The sequence below is a fragment of the Poecile atricapillus genome, chromosome 7 (assembly GCF_030490865.1).
Source record: "Poecile atricapillus isolate bPoeAtr1 chromosome 7, bPoeAtr1.hap1, whole genome shotgun sequence".
In the NCBI taxonomy this organism is placed as follows: Eukaryota; Metazoa; Chordata; class Aves; order Passeriformes; family Paridae; genus Poecile; species Poecile atricapillus.
Window position 1 is genome coordinate 34,354,132 of NC_081255.1, and position 9,942 is coordinate 34,364,073.

The 9,942-nt window shown below is 54.6% G+C and overlaps 1 long non-coding RNA gene across 1 annotated transcript; it reads left to right on the plus strand.

The window, feature by feature from the left end:
* The first annotated feature begins 7,239 nt into the window (after positions 1-7,239).
* On the plus strand, positions 7,240-8,624 carry LOC131580981 (uncharacterized). Its single transcript, XR_009277998.1, has 4 exons — positions 7,240-8,014; positions 8,110-8,276; positions 8,360-8,439; positions 8,526-8,624. It is a non-coding gene; the product is annotated as an uncharacterized LOC131580981 (long non-coding RNA).
* The last annotated feature ends 1,318 nt before the right edge of the window (positions 8,625-9,942 follow it).

Genomic DNA, 9,942 nt, shown 5'->3' on the forward strand with positions numbered 1-9,942 from the left:
GGTGGGGCGGGGGAGCTTTCAACTTTCCCCTTCTACCTTGTCACTCCCTCTCCAGAGCTGAAAAGGGAGGGTCCTGTGACTGGAAATGGAACAGGATGGGTGGGGCTGAAAAAGGGGACTTTAAGATTGGGCCTGAAATGTCCGCAATGCCGGGATATTGCCAGGGTTTGTGATAGCCACTGTAGGGCTGGAGAAGAAATCGTTGTGGGGCTGGGATGTTGACGGTGGCAATTGCATTCAGGGTGAAAACGGAAATTAAGCTGTAGAGCTTGGAATGGGATACTGTGATTTGCAGTGAAATGATGGTGGGACCAGCATAGTGACTGTGGGTCTGGGAGAGGGACAAGGGGGCTGGAGCAGAAATCACTGTGGGGCTGGGATATTGACTGTGGGGTGGGCTCAAAGACTGTAGGGGGAGACCTGAAATGTTGCAGAGCTGGAGCCAAGAGGAAGATCCTGCTCCTTGAACCTGGGGAAGTTTCAACCAGCAGAGTTGGAGAAACACGCATCTGGAGCTGGAAGAAAAGAGCTGGCCATGAAATAAAGCTTGCAGGCCAAGAGCTGAAATGACTGGGCCAGGGAATGGGTCACTAGGACTGGAGCTATAATCACTGTAGGGCTGGGATAGAGACTGATAGTGGGATTGACACTGCTGGGTGAGGTGACTATGGTAGCATTCATATGCTGAAATCACTGTAGGTCAGTGATATTGATGTTGGGGCAGGGTCAAAGGGCTGAGGTCAAGGGCAAAAGCTCAGGAGTCAATGGTTAAAGTGAAAAGTCAGGGATTCAAACTTCAAGGGTCACATGTGAATGGTCAGGGTTCAAAGATCAAGAGTAAAGGGTCCAAGGTCCAATGTTACGGGTTAATTTTCCAAGGTTGTGTGGTCCAAGGTCAATTATCAGGGAATCAAACTTCAGAGAGCAGAAGTCAAGAGTCAAAGGTCAAAATTCAGAGGTTAAGAGTAAAAGGTCAGTGGGAAGTTGCCAGGGAGTTGCAGGGAAGAGGAGTATTTCTAAACTTTATCCCTACTTCCCTGTAATTCTGGGTGTTTGGATTTCCTTTGTGCTCGTCAGGATAAGCCATAAACGAGCCCCTGAACTCTGCATCGATGTGTCAAACCCTTCCACAGAAAGGCACGTCAGCAGTGATTCTAGAGGAAAAATTAGAGGTGATGTCTTATGATCCATGGGGAATTACATTGGGAATCATGAAACGCAAACACATGGAACTGTGGAGGTGGAATTCCATTTTCAGCCTTGGGCACCTGGAGGAGGAGAGGTGTCCTCATCCATAGCAAGGAAAGCCTGGTGCCCCCGTGTGTCAGGTGCAGACAATGAGCTGTCCAGGGAATGAGCAACAAGTTCCTTCTGCCCCTGCCCTCACCCGTAGGATGGCAACAGCACAAACTGAACTGTGAGGATGATGAGGGCTCAGAGCAGCCCCAGGTGTGAGCAGTGAGGTTGATGTGGGCTCAGAACAGCCCCAGGTGTGAGCAGTGAGGTTGATGTGGGCTCAGAACAGCCCCAGGTGTGAGCAGTGAGGTTGATGAGGGGACAGAGCAGCCCCAGGTGTGAGCAGTGAGGTTGATGAGGGGACAGAGCAGCCCCAGGTGTGAGCAGTGAGGATGATGAGGGCTCAGAGCAGCCCCAGGTGTGAGCAGTGAGGATGATGAGGGCTCAGAGCAGCCCCAGGTGTGAGCAGTGAGGATGATGAGGGCTCAGAGCAGCCCCAGGTGTGAGCAGTGAGGTTGATGAGGAGTGGGTGGGTCCTGCCCGGGGCTGTTTTAGGGGGAGGGTTTCCCTCAGTTCACTTGGGCATGGAGCAGCTGGAAGAGAGTCGTTTACGGTGGGGCTCCATGGGGGTATCTCATGGAACGATACCGGGAGCATCTCATAGGGTCTGGGAGAACAGCTGGATGCACTTGGACATGGAGCATTGTTTAAAGGAGGTGCCCAGGGACAAACCTTTGTGTCTGGAAGCAGCATCGGAGCAAGTAAGCCAGTGCGGGTTTGCAGGGGGGACTTTTCTCCTTTTCCTTTTTGATTTCCTCTTGCCGGGGAGCGACAGAGCCGTGTGGAGGGGAGGTGAGCTCTACCGGGCCGGCAGGCGGGAGCCGCGGCGCGGAGCTGTGTCCGTCCGGCCGCTCCGCCCGCTCCGGGCGCGGGGCTCGGGCACCGCCGGGGTCCCTTCGGGCCGGTCCCGGTGCCGCTGGGCGGGCCGGGCTCTCCCGGGGCCGGGGCCGCCCCTGCCCGCCGGAGGAGCCGCTTTCCTGCCGGGAGCCCCGGTCCGTCCGGGGCCGGGAGCGCGGGGCCGCCCCCGGGTGCCGAGTGCCGCCGCTGCCGGGGCTCGCGTGGCTCCCCCGGTCCCCCCGCACCTGGAGCGGCGCCAGCCCGGGAGCGAGTCCCGGCGAGGGCCGCTGGGGGACACTTGTGGCTTATCAGCTTCAGAGTGCGCTGGCAAAAGCCGCTGGGAGGCGGGGAGGGGGGAAAAGCCCGACCTTCCGGCCTTTTTGTCTGGGGGGCTTTGTCGGTTTCGCTCTTTAGCCGAGCCGCGCCTTTAAATAACGATGTGGCGCCTTCTAGAAACTGCGTCCAATACCTTTTGCACCCTCACGTGAGGGCTTCGAGCTCAGGTTTTTCCATTGCCGAGTTAACTGCAGGTCCAAGCTGGCAGCGTCCCGTGCATCTGGTGTGCGTGAATCTGTTTGTGATGTTCATTTCCTCTGGATGCAGAGTTGGGCTTGTTGGGCAGACCGTATTTCTCAAACCTCGGAGCTTGTTTAAGGCTTGTACACGATTTTCTGGAGACGCGGGCTGGGGGGAGAACTTTGTCTTGCTGCTGTACTAGGGAATGGAATGCAGGGGGTCCCCGCAATATCCCCGTGGAAGCTGGAATGTCCGAGGAAATGGATGTGACAATTCTCGGGGCTGAACCTGGCTCCCAGCGCTCTGCAGCGTAGGACGCGAGAGAGCAGGGCCGAGGGACAGCGGGGTAGGAACGGCGAGGTGCTTCGTGCTCTGGGTTTGGTGTCGCTGATGTTTCCAGAGCCAGAGCAGATTGATTTGGTTCTGGTGCACTGGAACGGGATCCAAACCTTAGAAAGGTTTGAGACAAACTGGGAGGAAATGTTTTAAAATGAATGTGTTTCTTAATAGAAAGCAGGTTTCAGTCCGTTTTTAAATTGATTTTAAAGGAGGTTTTTTTTTGTTGTGGAGGAAAGACCAGTAGATTTTATAAGGGTTTTTATATTTGTTTTGAAAAATTATTTTAGTATTGTTAGTTGAAGTGTTAGGATGAGTTGTGTTTTAGTGTTGAATCTTTTTGAGGGGGTTCAGATTTTTTCTAGGTTAAGATTTTTTTCCCTTGGTTGGTGGAGGTATTGTGATTTTATTGATGATATTGGTGGGAACTTGTTGCTGTTTGTTTTTGGCTATTTTATTTTTACGAATTGGATTTTTGCAGTTGGACTGGAAGAATTCACTTTATTTCAAAACATACTACTTTAATGATGTAAAGGTTTCCATATTAACTCCTCAGTGTCTTAGATTTTTTTTCTCATTTAGGTTTTCCAGAATTTATGGATAATTTAGCAATCAAGCAGGGATGGCACCCAGTTCTTGAAAAGATGGCTATGGAAAAACCTGTGTCTAACAACACGTACCTGACGGAGGGCAACAATTTTGCTGTTATTACAGGGCCAAATACGAGTGGCAAATCAACATTGGCATGGATCTGCCGGAGGAGAGGAGTTTCTGGTGGGCTCCCAGTGACATCTGATGGAGTGACGGTGAGAGCATCTCATAGGGTCTGGGGGAGCACCTGGATGCACTTGGATGTGGAGCACTGCTTAAAGGAGGCGGTGAGGGACAAAGCTTTTTGCCAGGAAGCAGCACCTGAACAGCTGAGCCGGTGTGGATTTGCAGGGGTGATCTTTCTCCTTTTCCCTTTTGATTTCACTTTGGTAGTCCCTCCCCGGTGCCCTCAATCAGTCACAAGAATTCCAAGAAAAAAAAAGGCTGAGCAAACAGTGAAAAGAAGGGGTATAGGTAAGGTGGAGTTCAGGTGTACCCCACCCCAAACTCTAAACAGCAGCCCTAATAGTGCTCCCGTTTCCCTGAGACAGCTGCAGGCAGGAACCCTAAAGCAGCAGAGTGCCAGAACCCACGAGAGCTGCAGGCAGTACCCCTGGTGCTAGGGTCAGCCAGGAGATAGTGGGGGGACGATCCGTAGGGTTGGGGAAACAGGGGGTTTCCCGCCCCGCCCCACCCTGGGCTCTCGGTCCCTCCGCAGCCGGGGATTGCTCCCACCCCTCCTCGAGGCGGCGGTTGGCAGGGCTTCGTGCCTAGCCTCCGCAAAGAGTTCGGCTCTGTCAGCCTCTGCCCTGTCTCAGGGCCAAACTTAGGTAGGGTAGGGAGCAACTGTGGATTGCCTGGTCCGGGCTAATGGACATCTCTTGGGGCCTATGGATAAGGAGCATCCCCGGTTGCAAGCGTAGGGTTCTAACTAAGTTTGTAGGGTTCAGTGCGGGAGCTTGGCAGTGACACAGAGAGGTTGAGGGAGGGCTTCAGAGGTCAAAAGCTTGAAGGCTGTAGACAAACATTGAAAATAAAAGGGGTACAGGTTGGGATATAAGGTAGAGTTCAGGTGTACCCAAACCCTGAACAGCAGCCCTAACAGTGCCCCCATTTGCCTGAGGCAGCTGCAGGCAGGAACCCTAAAGCAGCAGAGTGCCAGAACCCCTGAGAGCTGCAGGCAGCACCCCTGGTGCTAGGGCCAGCCAGGAAGAGATAGTGGGTGCTAGGGCCTACTGCTGTCATATAAGCTGGGGTTTCCATCCTTGGGGTACCCTGGGCTCCCTGTCCCTCACTGACTGGAGAGTCTTCCTCCCCTCCTTGAGGTGGTGGTAATTTGGCTGTGTCAGCCAATACTGCTGTGAAGCAAGCCTCTGCCTCCCTGTGAGGTGAAGTGTGCAGCCCATGAACCTGGGCATTCTCTAGAGAAGGTAAGTGCTGGGTTTTCACAGATGTGCCGCTAAGATCCTGCATTGATATTTGGTCTTCTAGATTGTAGCTGACCAGGAGACGACATCCTGGCGATGGCAGGAACTTCCCGGATAGCGCAACGGCCTTCCAGGGCGTCCTCGTGTGGATCCTCCCCGCCGGGCATCCGAGAGCTGAGTCAAAGGCTACGACCTGTAGAGGGTTATGAAAGTGGGGTGCCGGGTTGGGACTCGTGACCCGGGATTTTTGAGTCAGCTTTGGGGATGGGGAGGTCCAGGCTGTGGCCCCTTAGGCCACGTGAAGGGAGAGCCTCACATTTGTTCACAGTGCTGAGGTGTGCAGGACGGAGCAGCCCCAGGGCGTGTTGTATCACTTGTCCATTGTGCCTTGTGTGTCTTTTGTGCTTCTTGTGTTGTACGTGCCTCGCCTTATCTCTTCTGGGGGCTTACCAGAAACCCCAGTGTCACTCGTAGCATCTCTGATCTCTGGGCTCCTCAGCCCGACACCATCGAAGCTTTGCCTCGGGAGCCCTCAGAGGTCTTGGAATCGCGTCTCTCTTTTAAAAGCATCCGATCGGATAGCTTTTAGAGGTCTTCTTCCGTGCTGTGTCAACAGCCGTGCGCCGCGAGGATCCATTGTTGCGGCTTAGGTCTTGAAGAAACGCAAAGATTGGTAGGGGACTGTGGCCCTCAGATTCTCGGGCATCCGTCTTGGCAGTTGCTGGAGTTTGTCATTCCATCAGCATCTTCTTCCTCCCGGGCTCTGCGAGCTTCATCAGCTCGCCTTCATTCTCACCCGGCTCATCTCGTTCCGCGTTCTCTCGGTCCTTGCGGCCATTCTTGTGGCCCAGAGTTTTGTCTCCCCGTTGTGTCCCCTCGTCTGTTGTCTTGTGTGTCACGGGTGTCTGGGTGTAGTTGTCCCGGAGCTGCTCTGTCCTGCTGCCCAGCCTGGGTGTAGGTGTAAAAGGCCGAGACCTAGGCCCCTGTAATTTGAAATTTGTAATGTAGGGCGTAGTTGGAGTCTAGAGGGTGTTCCTCGATGGACACAAGATGTCAGGAGCTGTGAAGTTACCCTGCAGCACTTTGACTTTTGTCTCAGCTTTCTTTCAGATGCACACGGATGAAATCAGTGGCAGAGCGCCCCATCCAGGGTAAGGGGGTTCCCCTGAGAAGGTAAGTCAATGTTTTTCTTTGCAGGGCAACTGGAACCGGTCACTGTGTGACAGGTCTCCTCTTTGTCTTTATTTTTAGGAAGTGAAGCCGGCTATCAGCAGTCAAGGCAAAGCGGGCAAGGTGAGCGTTGACTGGTGGAGGGAAGCTGTTGTTATCGCTGGGCTCTCAGTTTCCGGTGCAATGCCAAGCGTCCCATCTTGTTTGTGTGCTTTAGGCGGTCCAGTCGCATTTCGCTGAGACGTCCTCTCCAACCGGCCGGCACGGCTGCTTTACCACTCCTGTGAGCCCTGCGGAAGCATTATGGGACCGTGTGACGGAGCCTTTTCCACGTAATGGGGCCGTGTTTGTGGCCTTCAGGAACGGGCCGAGGGGTTGCCGTGAGTTGGGGATGTCGGGAGGAGGAGTGAGGGCCTGTTCAAGTTTCAGCAATGCCACATGACATTGTCTTCTGTTAACTCAGGCGCGCCCTGCGATGACGGCGTCCGGCTCCCGGTGTGGCCGAAGCGCGTGACCTCAGGACGTGGCCGTTTGCAGGAGACCGTGAGTAGCGGAATTGTCATGTTTTGGCTGATGCCCTGCAAAGATCAGCCTCTGATTTTCTGTTTTATTTTTTTTTACCTCACCAGAAAACAACAGCCTGGCGATGGCAGGAACTTCCCGGATGGCGAGGCGGCCTTCCTTGGCGCTCCATGTGGATCCTCCCCGATGGGCATCCGAGAGCTGAGTCGGAGGCTGCAAATTGCAGAGGGGCTGAAATCGGGGTGCCGGGTCGGGACTCGTGACCTGGGATTATGGAGTCAGCTTTGGGGACGGGGAGGTCCAGGCTGTGGCCCCTTAGGCCAAGTGAAGGGAGAGCCTCACATTTGTTCACAGTGCTGAGGTGTGCAGGACGGAGCAGCCCCAGGGCGTGTTGTATCACTTGTCCATTGTGCCTTGTGTGTCTTTTGTGCTTCTTGTGTTGTACGTGCCTCGCCTTATCTCTTCTGGGGGCTTACCAGAAACCCCGGCGTCACTCCTCGCATCTCTGATCTCTGGGCTCCTCAGCCCGACACCATCAAAGCTTTGCCTCGGCAGCTCTCAGAGGTCTTGGAATCGCGTCTCTCTTTTAAAAGCATCCGATCGGATAGCTTTTAGAGGTCTTCTTCCGTGCTGTGTCAACAGCCGTGCGCCGCGAGGATCCATTGTTGCGGCTTAGGTCTTGAAGAAACGCAAAGATTGGTAGGGGACTGTGGCCCTCAGATTCTCGGGCATCCGTCTTGGCAGTTGCTGGAGTTTGTCATTCCATCAGCATCTTCTTCCTCCCGGGCTCTGCGAGCTTCATCAGCTCGCCTTCATTCTCACCCGGCTCATCTCATTCCGCGTTCTCTCGGTCCTTGCGGCCATTATTGTGGCCCAGAGTTTTGTCTCCCCGTTGTGTCCCCTCGTCTGTTGTCTTGTGTGTCACGGGTGTCTGGGTGTAGTAGTCCTGGAGCTGCTCTGTCCTGCTGCCCAGCCTGGGTGTAGGCATGAGGGGACAAGTCCCAGGCCCCTGTTATTTGAAATTTGTGATGTAGGGTGTAGTTGGAGTCTAGCGGGTGTTCCTAGATTGACACAAGATGTCAGGAGCTGTGAAGTTACCCTGCAGCACTTTGACTTTTGTCTCAGCTTTCTTTCAGATGGGGACGGATGAAATCGGTGGCAGAGCGCCCCATCCAGGGTAAGGGGGTTCCCCTGAGAAGGTAAGTCAATGTTTGTCTTTGCAGGGCAACTGGAACCGGTCACTGCGTGACAGGTCTCCTCTTTGTCTTTATTTTTAGGAAGTAGAGCCGGCTAGCAGCAGTCAAGGCGAAGTGGGCAAGGTGAGCATTGGCCGGTGGAGGGAAACTGTTGTTATTGCTGGGCTCTCAGTTTCTGGTGCAAATGCCAAGCGTCCCTTCTTGTTTGCGTGCTTTAGGCGGTCCAGTCGCATTTCGCCGAGACGTCCTCTCCAACCAACCGGCCGGCACAGCTGTTTCACCGCTCCCGTGAGCCCTGCGGAAACATTACGGGACCGTGTGACGGAGCCTTTTCCACGTAAAGGGGCCGTGTGGGTGGCCTTCAGGAACGGGCCGAGGGGTTGCCGTGAGTTGGGGATGTCGGGAGGAGGAGTGAGGGCCTGTTCAAGTTTCAGCAATGCCACATCACTTTGTCTTTTCTTAATTCAGGCGTGCCCTGCGATGACGGCGTCCGGCTCCCGGTGTGGCTGAAGCGCGCGGCCTCAGGACGTGGCCGTTCACAGGAGACCGTGAGTAGCGGAATTGTCGGGTTTTGGCTGATGCCCTGCAAAGATCAGCCTCTGATTTTCTGTTTTATTTTTTTTTACCTCACCAGAAGACAACAGCCCGGCGATGGCAGGAACTTCCCGGATGGCGAGGCGGCCTTCCTTGGCGCTCCATGTGGATCCTCCCCGATGGGCATCCGAGAGCTGAGTCGGAGGCTGCAAATTGCAGAGGGGCTGAAATCAGGGTGCCGGGTCGGGACTCGTGACCTGGGATTATGGAGTCAGCTTTGGGGACGGGGAGGTCCAGGCTGTGGCCCCTTAGGCCAAGTGAAGGGAGAGCCTCACATTTGTTCACAGTGCTGAGGTGTGCAGGACGGAGCAGCCCCAGGGCGTGTTGTATCACTTGTCCATTGTGCCTTGTGTGTCTTTTGTGCTTCTTGTGTTGTACGTGCCTCGCCTTATCTCTTCTGGGGGCTTACCAGAAACCCCGGCGTCACTCCTCGCATCTCTGATCTCTGGGCTCCTCAGCCCGACACCATCGAAGCTTTGCCTCGGCAGCTCTCAGAGGTCTTGGAATCGCGTCTCTCTTTTAAAAGCATCCGATCGGATGTCTTTTAGAGGTCTTGTTCCGTGCTGTGTCGACAGCCGTGCGCCGCGAGGATCCATTGTTGCGGCTTAGGTCTTGAAGAAACGCAAAGATTGGTAGGGGACTGTGGCCCTCAGATTCTCGGGCATCCGTCTTGGCAGTTGCTGGAGTTTGTCATTCCGTCAGCATCTTCTTCCTCCCGGGTTCTGCAAGCTTCATCAGCTCGTTCTCACCCGGCTCATCTCGTTCCGCGTTCTCTCGGTCCTTGCGGCCATTATTGTGGCCCAGAGTTTTGTCTCCCCATTGTGTCGCCTCGTCTGTTGTCTTGTGTGTCACGGGTGTCTGGGTGTAGTTGTCCCGGAGCTGCTCTGTCCTGCTGCCCAGCCTGGGTGTAGGTGTAAAAGGCCGAGTCCTAGGCCCCTGTAATTTGAAATTTGTCATGTAGGGCGTAGTTGGAGTCTAGCGGGTGTTCCTCGATGGACACAAGATGTCAGGAGCTGTGAAGTTACCCTGCAGCACTTTGACTTTTGTCTCAGCTTTCTTTCAGATGCACACGGATGAAATCAGTGGCAGAGCGCCCCATCCAGGGTAAGGGGGTTCCCCTGAGAAGGTAAGTCAATGTTTTTCTTTGCAGGGCAACTGGAACCGGTCACTGTGTGACAGGTCTCCTCTTTGTCTTTATTTTTAGGAAGTGAAGCCGGCTATCAGCAGTCAAGGCAAAGCGGGCAAGGTGAGCGTTGACTGGTGGAGGGAAGCTGTTGTTATCGCTGGGCTCTCAGTTTCCGGTGCAATGCCAAGCGTCCCATCTTGTTTGTGTGCTTTAGGCGGTCCAGTCGCATTTCGCTGAGACGTCCTCTCCAACCGGCCGGCACAGCTGCTTTACCACTCCTGTGAGCCCTGCGGAAGCATTATGGGACCGTGTGACGGAGCCTTTTCCACGT